Below are 11824 nucleotides of genomic sequence, written 5' to 3' on the forward strand. Positions count from 1 at the left end.
AATCTATTTTGCAGGTTAGTGGTTTTTCCAATGAGATATTTCACATTGCCTTCTATTTTTTCATTTGTTTGGATCTGTTTTATAGTATCTTGATTTTTCATAAAATCATTAGCTTCCAAATGCTCCAAACTAATTTTGAAGGAGTTATTCTCTCCAGTGACTTTTTGAATTCCTTTTCCACTGGTCACACACCCTAGGACCACCCCCCCCAAGACCATGATCTGGAAACAAGCAGGTCAAAGCAAAAGTAATTACCCTCTGAATGGTCATTTGGTCCCCCTGCAATCTGCAGGTTAGGAGCCCCAGAAGCAGCCACACAACAGTGGCTGGAGCCACCATGCCACCTCAGCTTCTCACCCTTGGTATAGAAGTTGGATGGTTCTCCCCCTGTTCCAAACCAAGTTCCACACTGACCTTTCACTTTGTCTTTGGCATTTGTGGATTGAGAAGTCTGGAAACCACCACAGCTGCTGGTGATTTACTCTTGTGAGGTCTGCTCCAGCTGCCACTGCTGGTCAGGGCTGGTCTGGGACTAAAATCAGGGCTCATTAGGGACTGTGCTCTGCTCGCAGAACACTTCAATGGACATTTATTGCCAGCCTGGTGGACTTCCTTCAGTGGGAGATTTGTTTCTCTCTGTCACTTTGTGGGTTTTGTAGCTCTAAGTTTGTTTAGAGTCATTTTCACATGTATTGGAGGAGGTGGAATCTGGAGCCATGTGGAAGTTCTGTGTCCACTCTGCCATGTTTGCTCATCCCCCCTTGATGTATTTTCTTTAGGCAAGTGTTATCCTTCCTTTTCCCAGATGTTGAGTACTCTTATTTCTTTTCCCAATTTTTCTTCTTTCTTTCTTACTTTCTTTTTAAAATCCCTGTTGAACTATTGCACAAGAACTTTTTGTACTTGAAATAAATTCATGTTCCCCTTTTCAGCATGATATGTAGTTATTTCAACAATGTTTTCCTCTTCTGAATTTGTGTTTTTATCTGCGCTGTCACCATAGTAGCTTTCTATGGTAAGGACTCTTGGTTTTTGCTCATTTTTACACATTAATCTCTCTAAGCTTCTTGGGCTGGGGTCCAGGGGCCTGTTCATTGAATTTCCATGCTGGAGTTTGAGGTGCTTGCTGCTTAACCACTAGGCTTGGGTGGCCTGGCCTACTTGTGTCTGTTGTGCTGGGGTTCTGTGGCTGGTGATTTGATTTCTGTAGTAGTGCTGGAGGCCTCACTGTTGGCCTGCTGTAACACTAGTCTCCTGAGCCAGGACTGATTGGCCTTGGTTGCTCCTTTGGCTAAGAGCATCACTCTTGTTTACCTGAGCACTGTCTGTACTTACATGCTCTTCCCTTTTACCCAAGTGAAACACACCTTTCTTAAAGTTCTTCTAAGTTATCTTAAGCTATGGTTGTTTTGTTCCATCTTGTTGTGAGTTCTGGTGCTCCAGATTCCATTTAGAGACTTGATTTAAGATTGTTTTGGAGGGAAACTAGGAAGAGTTCAGACAAGTTCCTGGCTTCTCTCCACCATCTTGGCTCTAGCCTACCCCTCCTCACCAGGTCACTTTCTCAATGAGTAATACCAAGGGAACGTTGGATATAATAATAGCAATGTTGTTTTAAGAATAATTTTGAGGGACTAAGTCATTTTGACTATTATAATTACTCCCAGTTTCCATTTGATTACATACCATTCACTTCATGAATCATTTCAATCTGTAATTGAACACATCATTCAGCTTAGGCTTATCCATGATCTCAGTGACAAAATCTGATGCCGTATTTAGGCTTATTCCTTCTTGATCTTTCAGCAGTATTTGCTGCTGTTGACCATCCTTTCCTAATGGATATCTAATTTCTGGATTTACCTTTTTTCCCTTTTTTGGTTCTTTTCTTAACTGTCTTAGTATCCTCTGTTAACCATCATCTAGATCATCATGAAAGTGCCAATTTACATGTGTGGATATATCTCAGAGCGTCCTGTCTGAGACCTCATCTTTATGCTTTCACTTTGGAGTAGGAGATTTGTACATTTTCTCCTTTCTTTCCTCTCCTGCCTTCCTTCTTCTCCTCTTCCTTTTCCTCTCCTTTTTCCTCCCCCTCCTCCTTTTTTTTTCTACCCAGCCCCCACTCTTCTCTTTGTGGTTCTTATCTTTGCTCTGATCTTCTTACTTCCTTAAATTCTAAGGATCAATCTCTATGCAAAATATATATCTGTATATGCATACATACAGTTTTACACTAGTCTTACATTACTAATTTACCACTAGGAATTTTTAATCATCTCAAATCCTGCATTTACAAAACTGAATTCAGTATCCCCACCCCCCCCCAATAACCAGAGAAATAAAAACTCTTATTTTTCACAGTTTTGCAGATGATTCTAAATCCCAGCCTAGTTTTGCACCCTCAGTGTTATCTTCATCTTCATTCTTCTTTAACGTTATCCTTTTCTGGCCAGTTGCCAAATCATGATATTTCTATCTTTCTAGCTATCAAACTTGTTCCTTTTTTCCATTCATATAACTATTCTTTCGGATCAAAGCATTATCACCATTCATCTGGATTATTACACTGGTCTTCTACTTTCCTTTCCTTTCTGAAGTACCCTCCACTCCTTTCCTGCTTCAATTCTTCCTGTACATTCTTGCAAATTAAAAACATTTTTTGAACTAACCATTGAGAAAATTGAGTAAACAGTTGCCTATATCTCTCTTACAGGATGCATTTGCTTTTCTCCCAAAATCATGTCTAATCTGAAAATAATAAGAAAATATATTGCTTGTGGAATTTGTAACCATTCTTCAAAAATTATTGCATAAAGAGATAATTTCTATCTCATCAGCTATTAAAAACACAGGACATAAAAGCTAAATATATTCAAATTCTTGAGGATTAATTATGACATTTAAAAAACAAGTTCTGTCTTTTGGATCATAAAATTCTCAATCTTTAAGTACAGATTAGTGATTGTTGCTAAGCATGAACCTTGGAATTAAAGTAGTGAGAAAAATAGAAGCAGACGGTAAATACCATCTGAGCATTTTAATAAAATGTGTTAAACATTCGCTAAAGTTAATAAGTATATAAAAGTATGTGTGCTAACGTTGTAATTACTTAACATGAACATTTAATTTTTCTTTGAAAAGGACATCTCTTATCTTGTATTTCCTTGGTGTTCATGTTTAAAGTCAAAATCAGCTACAGCAAGTACTGAACAGTACACCACCACAAAGCTAGATAACACAAGCAGCTGAAGGAAAGATCAAAAGAACATTAGGTTATACTACAGTAAAATTTGCACAATACCAGGATGATTCATAAATAAAACTATTTCAAAATATTAAAAATCTAGAGTCTTATTTGTTATTTATGTTTTATCATACGACTGCATATTGTCAACCAGTCAAATTTCTATGTGATATGAAGTTTCAAGACAAAATTTGCAATTATCAGCTTAGCTTGTTTTTGTTAAATTAGTATTTGATAATATTTTCTGTAATGGAAACCAGAATATCTTTTTAGGAACCAGTATCACAAAAGTTAAATTACTATAATCAACTCAACAATTCAATTATAATTTCTTAAATACTAGCTATATATTTAAAAAGGAAATAAAAAGTCTTTGGCATCAAAGACCTCATATACTATTAAGAAAAATGACATGTAAATTGAAAATTGAATGCAAAGTAAATGCAAATATCCACATGGAGAATATTATCATTTGATAGGATAGGTGTATAAAAGAAGTTGGCATTTGAGCTTTGAAAAGAATCCACTGGCTCTTTTTCTGCAGCCTTGAGTGCGGCTGCCCGGCACGAACGAGCGCCCACGTTGTCTGCGGCTCCTCCTCCTCCGCCGCCCGGTTGTCCTCCTGCCCCTTGCTGCCGCCATGCCTGGAGGTCTGCTGCTCGGAGACGAGGCCCCCAACTTCGAGGCGGACACCACGATCAGCCGCATCCGTTTCCACGACTTCCTCGGACACTCATGGGGCATTCTCTTCTCCCATCCTCGGGATTTTATTCCAGTGTGCACAACAGAACTGGGCCGTGCTGCAAAGCTGGCCCCAGAATTTGCAAGATGATTGCCCTTTCTATTGACTCTGTCCAAGACCATCTTTCCTGGAGTAAGGATATCAATGCATACAATGGAGAGGAGGCCACAGAGAAGCTTCCTTTCCCCATCATTGATGATCACAAACGGGATCTTGCCGTCAAGTTGGGCATGTTAGACCCAGATGAACGGGATGGGCAGGGCATGCCTCTGACAGCTCATGTGGTATTTATTTTTGGCCCAGATAAGAAGTTGAAGCTGTCTATCCTCTACCCAACAACTACTGGCAGGAACTTGAATGAGATCCTCAGAGTGATTGATTCCCTTCAGTTGACAGCATACAAGAAGGTTGCTACTCCTGTTGACTGGAAATGTGGGGATAGTGTCATGGTTGTTCCAACTATCTCTGAAGAGGAGGCCAGAAAACTGTTTCCTAAAGGCGTCTTCACCAAAGAGCTCCCTTCAGGCAAGAAATACCTACGGTACACCCCTCAGCCATAGGTTACTCCAGCAAGTCCATGCTGGGGTCTGGCTGGGGCTCCCTTGAAGATCTCTGCCAGAAGGGATACCAGCCTGCCAATCATGTCTTCCTGCAGTAATTGATTTAAGCATCTTGGGGTGATAAAAGTCGGGAGTCTTTGGGCTGCTCTATTAATGGCTTGTTAAATGAAAATGGCACTAAAGTCACCCATGATTCCTCTCCTTATGACTTTACCAGCATTTCACTTGGGTCATTGAACTCCCTTGTCGCTGTGCTGGCTGTCTCTGGGATGGCACTGTTTTGGACTTTAAATCCTTGTGAGATCTGTTGCAGTCTCCATCATCAGCCACCTAGTATGGTTGGCATTTAGGAAAGGGACTACTTAGGAGCATTTCAGGAATAGGACTTCTTTAACTGACCTAATAAACAAATCATCTCTTTTTCTAATTATCTGTTTGAGGGAGGGGACAATTTAACATGTCTGATTTTGCGCTTCACCTCCCTAAGTTTATGACCAGCAACTTGAAATATTTAGGTGTTTCAGATAGTGGGTTTTTTCTAAAATGTTGAGTGTTCTAACCACAGGAAAAACTTGGAGATTCTTCTCTTTCCAGCAGATAAAGGGAAGCAGAATACAATCTTAAAATATTTTGATAGATTGGGCAGAAGAGCTTTCTAATTATGATACGGGTATGTGGTTGAGACTACAGAGAAGCTGCACAAGGCCTGCTAGTGATGTAGAGAACGGTGGAGGGCCATAATTATGGGTGCCTTTTAAACAAGTCACATACCTAGACATGGACAACTGCTCCAAATGTTCATAATGAGATGAAAGCATGTATACTTAAGGAAAGGAAGGGAAAAAGATACTATTTCTTTACTATAAAATGTTATCTCTGCAGTGGATTGTTTTCTGATATTTTGCCTTTAGAAAAGCCACAAATAAAAGCTTTTTGAAACTAAAAAAAAGAAAAAGAAAAGAATCCACTGATTCCATGAGGCAATAACATTTCATCTTTTGTTGGTGCTTGTCATTTGTTTGTTTATCCTTAGTATATTTGTTAGGTTTATTATGTATTTTCAAAATCAAGCTTTAAGTATTTTGGTAAATAGTCCTAAAATACATGACTAAAAAGGAAAAATTAAAATCTTTGTTGATTAATTAAATGGGGATAGGGAGCGTAAAGCCAAGCATGAGCAGCTTTCCAGAGGACTGTTGCTGTGAACACCTTCAAGATTCTGATTACATAGTATAGTGAACTCTCCATTTATTCAGTAATAAACTAAGACAAAACATTGACAGAAACCTAATTACAACATTCACAATGTTAGGACATAACAACTTATCACTAAAGTGGCCACATAGTTTTCACCAAAGTGGCCACATGGTTTTAATCAAAAGAAATCATTCAGTAAGTCCTTAACTCTATCATCCTTAAGGAACAAGCCTCCTTAATGGACACAAAGTACAAAGGTCAAAGTTCTCTCCCCCTGAGGTCACAGTAAATCATAATCTTCTCAGTCAGCATTAAGTACCCAAAAAGAGGTCTTTTCGTCGTGACTTGAAGCTGGCTCTCAGCTTCCATGGTTCCTCTTCCATGGTCTCAGCTCCTGCCTGAATCTACCCAACTGTCATTTAGATTCAAAGGCAGGCAGCTCTCAGCTCCTTTTCCAGCTCCTCATCCAGTTCCTTTTCCATATTGAAGCTCACAGTGTCCAGTCCACCTTAAAGTCCTTCACAGTTCCTGTTTCTGGGAAGACAAAGCTTAACAGAGCCAAAACAACATTCATGCACATTGCTGGCATCATCATCAATTTACTATCTGCCTGTGAAATCAACACAGACCCACAAACAAGGTCTGAGAGGTCAACACAAATCATCAGTAAAGTCCCAGGATGTCCAAAACCCTCCTCCAGGACTTCTGTAAACAGACGAGCAGAAAATCTTCTTTCAGAATTTCCAGTAAGGTTGCAGGGCTTCTGTACAAAGTATTACAAACAAAAATCAACACAGACACAACAGACAAGCATAGAATGCCACGATACCACAAGATACCTTCTCAACTATACTACCACTAGAGTTCTTTCCTCAGTTACTTTTAGTTCTTCCACCACAAGTTCTGTTCTCAGTTCTGCTCACTCCAGCCTAAGCCTCTCCTTAAATATGGTCATAGTTCCTCTCCTTCCTGTTGCATCAGCAACAGGCGTTCACAAGTTCTATGGTTCACAAGTTGTGGGGTTCACACGTTCTGCTTCTCAACAAAGACTTGATATCATCATGAGGAAGGATCAAAAGAAACTTGAACTGAAACAAGGTGTTAACTAAATAGAAGAAACAAGGTGTTAATTACTTCTTCACTTGCCATTATAGGAAGGCACTTAATAAAACCCTTTTCTCCTTCTTAACAGTAACTACACATCTGCAAAAAGCTTCCCCCAATCCTTTCCTTATCCTATGTAAAACTGAGGTAGTGATCTGAACTCTAATGGTCTAAACCCATGTGGATAGTGGACATCTTTCTTATGTTTTCTAAGAGGATTACAGACAAATAATTAGTGGACCTGAAAGGATGGGGTTGAGAAAACAGTCTTATCACACCCCCATTAATCCTAGACGGGGATTTGGAGTGGACTTTGATATCAAATACCACTTTCAGACTCTCCCTGGAATAGGATTTGAGTGGGGTATGGTTGAGAATGATGGGGGTGTGAAAAGGAAAGGTGAGATGATGTGCATAGTTTCTTCCACTGTGACTGATAACTGAGTCATACAGGGATAAACTTGTTTTTTATTGATACCCTTAGGGACAGTTATGGACAGCAAATGAATAATAATACTCCCAGTCTGGATGCTTTAAAGTTGTTGGCTCAGAGAAATTCTATTAAAACTTTCAGAGCAATCCAGATTATGGTGATTCTTATGCATCTCTTATCCACCAGGATATTCTGCTTTTTTTTTTCAAGAAGTTCAGCATCTTCCTATCTTTCCTAACTCCTGTCTGTTTCTTATGGGACTTCAAGTTACCTCAAAGTCCCTAACCTATGAATTCCTCCATCTCTTTAAATTCTGATTTGTTAAAATCATCTACTCCTCTAACTTAGTCACACAAAAGGATGGTCTCACTGTATATTTCTCCATTATTCACAAGTAGTCCACTTCCTTAATTAAAAACTATGACATTGTTCTAATTCCCTTCTCATTACACCTTTACCTGTGTTTCATTCCTCATAAATCTATAATATTCATCATAATAATTTCTAATCTTTTCATTCTTCAGTTGTTTCATAGGACATTGTCCCATTCACTTTCCAGTATTTTCTAAACCTACTCAAGGACTACTTAATGGACCTGGAGAAATTGATATTTACTAGAGATATTGTGAAAATATATTTTCCAATTTCAGTGGGTCATTATTGCATCAAAGAAATCTTTCTATTTCTCTCTAATTGATTTCCAGCTATTCTAAATCTATTTTTTCCTCAAGTCTCCCACACTTCTCCCAACTCTGTTTTCTCAGCTAACAAGAAAATTGGAGATATTTTTTTAGTGATGACTTCCTCAGACAACTTCCTTTACCAGTTACTAGGCTTTCCCTTCCTCTCCACCTTCTCCTACAATTCCCCTGGGGATACATATTGGTGAAGGAACTCACAGTATCCACCCAAATCTCAAATATCTAGGGCAAATTCTCACATTCTCTGATTAGTGATGACTGTAATTGATTATAAACTGAAGTCAAGTGACTGTTTTGAAAGAGGTGGTCATTAAAACAAACAAACAAAAAACAACTAAACACAGTTTAGCTTACTACATTCAGTTCCAGCACCATCACCAAGTGTGTGTTCTAATTCATATCAAATTGATTAGAGTAAGCATTTCAGATGATGCATTGTAGCAATGTCAGGTACATTAATAGCCTCTTGTCTACTTTCTGCTACCTAGTTTCTCATCTGTCATCCAGCCATTTGAGAAGCTGCAAACTATTGCAGCATTTATTACAGTCAGCAAAATAGGATTTGGGAGGAGACTATTGAATAGAAAGCCAAAAAGATGTCTTTTAGAGAGCAACTTATCTTTTTTTTCCTTTTAAATCAAATTTAAGACCATATGCCATGTTTTGTATTTTATACAATGCTGACACTGTAAGTGTTTTGGGAAACTTAAATTCTGTTCAACTTTTTCCCCATGTATTGAGACCTAACTTTTTGGAAATTTTTATCTTTCCCTTTCTATATGTTTATGCTAGTATTATGAGAGGTAGGGATAAATGGAAATACTGATGAAGCCATCAGGCTGTGGCACAAAACAAACATGTGGGAGTCTTGGTGGGACATAGCAGGGTCAACTGCATAGGTTCATTTATAGGGAAAAAGAAATCATTAAATCCCATTGAGTCACACTCAAGCTATGAGTCTATTCCACTTTTACGTTTGCTAGGTTACACCTGAGCTTTAAGGGGGAAAGGGAGACAAATATGCTGTGTATTTTTAATGCAGGAGATGCATTTCCAAACTACAGGTAGTTTGCTCAAAGAGGTTTCATTTTTTTTTTTACTCAACACAGTGAAGGAATCTTTTTCAAGTGTTCCTTAGGAATGGAGGCCTAGAATTCAAGTAGGTCAAAAAATGTTCTTGATGATCTCTCTTCTCTGTTCCAAAAAAAATTAATCACCAATTAATGGATCTCAATTCTTGAATATTAACTTCTAGAAAGCTAATGGGAGAAGACAATGTGTTGGTGTAATATGGACTTGCTAGGAGATAACCCTGGTCCTCTGGGGTTGGGTGGGAGGAAATCACATTCAAAATGTGGATGGTGATTATGGATAACCAAGATAAAGGTTTGAGAGGGAAAAAAATACATCCATAATTTGATAAAATATAAATGTTAAGGTTTTATGATAATGTTAATGATAAAATTTAATGATAATTGCATTTGCAGTACATATTTTTGTTAGGAATGCCTACACTGGATTTTGGAAAATGTTATCCTAGGATGGATGAAAAAAAGGCAAATTCTAAATGGACCAAATGGACCAAGATCAGAGCTACTGTGGACAGAGTAAGGGTAAGAATAGCAAAGGAGGAAGAAAGGAAAAAAGAAAAGACACATGGAATTTACCAGTTCATGAAGAGAGAGACAAATAAAAATGCTTAGATCCTGCAAACCAGAGGAATAATACTTTAGAAGTGCCTATGTTTAAGAAGAGAAAACTCAGAGGTATAGATAAAAGTATTACTCTTCCAAGGACTAAAGAGAATAGTAAAAATAGAGTGAAATAACCACAAGGTATTTAAACCAAATACTGTTATCTATAAGAGTAAAAACAGGGGTGGCCAGCTGGCTCAGCAAGTAAGAGCACCGGCTCCAGTGTTGGGATGACCTGGGCATCAAATCCGGGCTCAGATACTCAGCACCACACCCAGAAATAACTGGCCATGTAACCTTCACCAAGTTACTTAACCCCAATTGCTTAGGGGCAGCCAGGTGGCTCAGCAAGTAAGACCACTGGCTCCAGTGTCAGGATGACCTGGGGATCAAATCCTGGGCTCAGATATTTAGCACCACACCCAGAAATAACTGGCCATGTAACCTTGACCAAGTTACTCAACCCTGATTGCTTAAAAAAAGAGTAAAAACAGGTTATTCCTTCAGTTAGTCAGTCAGCCAATAAGCATTTATTAAGACTTTACTATAACCCAGGCATCATGCTAGGTTGTTATTGCTTGTCCTTTATTTTCTAAAAGACTGTCACAGGGTGATATCACACATGAATTGGATTTAAGTGAGGAAGATTTACAAAAACATCCAAGTCCTGTGGCAAGAAAAAGGGCAAGTCTATGCAGGGGATGACCTTGGCATCTTCAATGTCTGATAAAACTTTATTTAAGCACTCTTCAGTGACTGCTTCATGGACATTGAAACAAATTGTTTTCATTCCCTCGTTCCATCAGAGGATGTGTTCATGTGTCTGAGATAGACACTCTCCTCATTAACTGATTGGTTTGAGACCTTTCAGTTATCCTCAACCTGGTTTAGCCATCTGCCAAGATGCTTTGCTGAGTTGTCATCATGGGGCATGCTATAGCTTCCTGGAATCACAGATGAAAGTAGAGTGTCAGAAATTAAAATGGATGAGAAGCTCTGAAAAGGGTTTGGTAAGCCTTAACACCAAGGGTGTTAGCCTTCCTTGAATAACCTATATACCCCATTGTGCTAAGTAAGGTGGAAACAAAGAAAAAATATAGATAGTCCATGCTATCAAGGAACTCATATTCTACTGTGGTATTTTAAACAATTATTCTGCTCCCTGTAAAATGCTAAAGACTAGAGATAAAAAGAAAAATTAAATTTTAAATGTCCCTGTAAAACTGTTCATGTAAGTTATATACAATGTAAATAGAAGGACATCTCAGTAGTTAGGGGCTTGCAAAGCTTCAATCTAGTTAAGTCCTATAAAAAGTGAGATATGTCCCTGCCATAGTTTGTTTTGTTTTATATTGTAGTCTCCTCTGGAAGCAATGGTATGGTCCAGAGTTTTAAAGTGGAGTTCAGTTAAGTGGCTATCAAAATATTTTCTCTACATACCTAAACTTTTTCTTTGCATTTGAGTATAGTAAAAGAGATGTAGCAAAATCTAGAGATAAGGAAAAAAGTCCGGAACTCAGAGAAGTAGAGTTGATTTAAAAAAGGAATGGGGGAAGATCTTATTTTAAAATACCAAAACAACAGCAATAAAAAGGGATTTCAGTATCCATTCAGTAAATAGAAAAGCATGCCATGTCTCATGTCCAACCCTGAGCTGTCAAATCTATACACAGAATCCATTTTTTCAGTTCTGTTTAAAGGCATTTTTTTATGAATGACTTATATGAAGTATAGGTTTATAAGGTTTCTGAGTCAGTGTTGATCAGTATAAAGATCAGTTTTCTGAATTGGGATTATTTATCTTGAAGATGAGAAGTTTTGTTTTTGTTTTCTTTTTAATAGTATTTTTATTTTTTTCTAATTACATGTAAAGATAATTTATAACATATAAAATAAATATATAAAATATAAAGTGAAAATAGTCTGAATAAATATTCCATTAGTTCTTTTTCTGGATATGATAACATTTTCCATCCTGAGTATTTTGGATTGTTGTGTTGCTGAGAAAAACTAAATCAATCCTACTTGATCATTACACAATGTTTCTATTACTCTGTACAATGTTCTCTTGGTTCTGCTCAGTTCACTCAGCATCAGTTCATCTGAGTGTTTCCTGGTTTTTCTGAAGTTCACCTTTTTATCATTT

The 11824-nt window shown here is 37.9% G+C and overlaps 1 pseudogene; it reads left to right on the forward strand.

Moving 5' to 3' along the window:
- Window positions 1-3771: 3771 nt before the first annotated feature.
- LOC138170325 (peroxiredoxin-6 pseudogene) lies at window positions 3772-5512 on the forward strand (annotated as a pseudogene).
- The last annotated feature ends 6312 nt before the right edge of the window (window positions 5513-11824 follow it).

This window comes from Petaurus breviceps, unplaced genomic scaffold, assembly GCF_028583685.1.
Source record: "Petaurus breviceps papuanus isolate PSGF00001 unplaced genomic scaffold, PetGlider_PUasm1.0 38, whole genome shotgun sequence".
Lineage (NCBI taxonomy): Eukaryota > Metazoa > Chordata > Mammalia > Diprotodontia > Petauridae > Petaurus > Petaurus breviceps.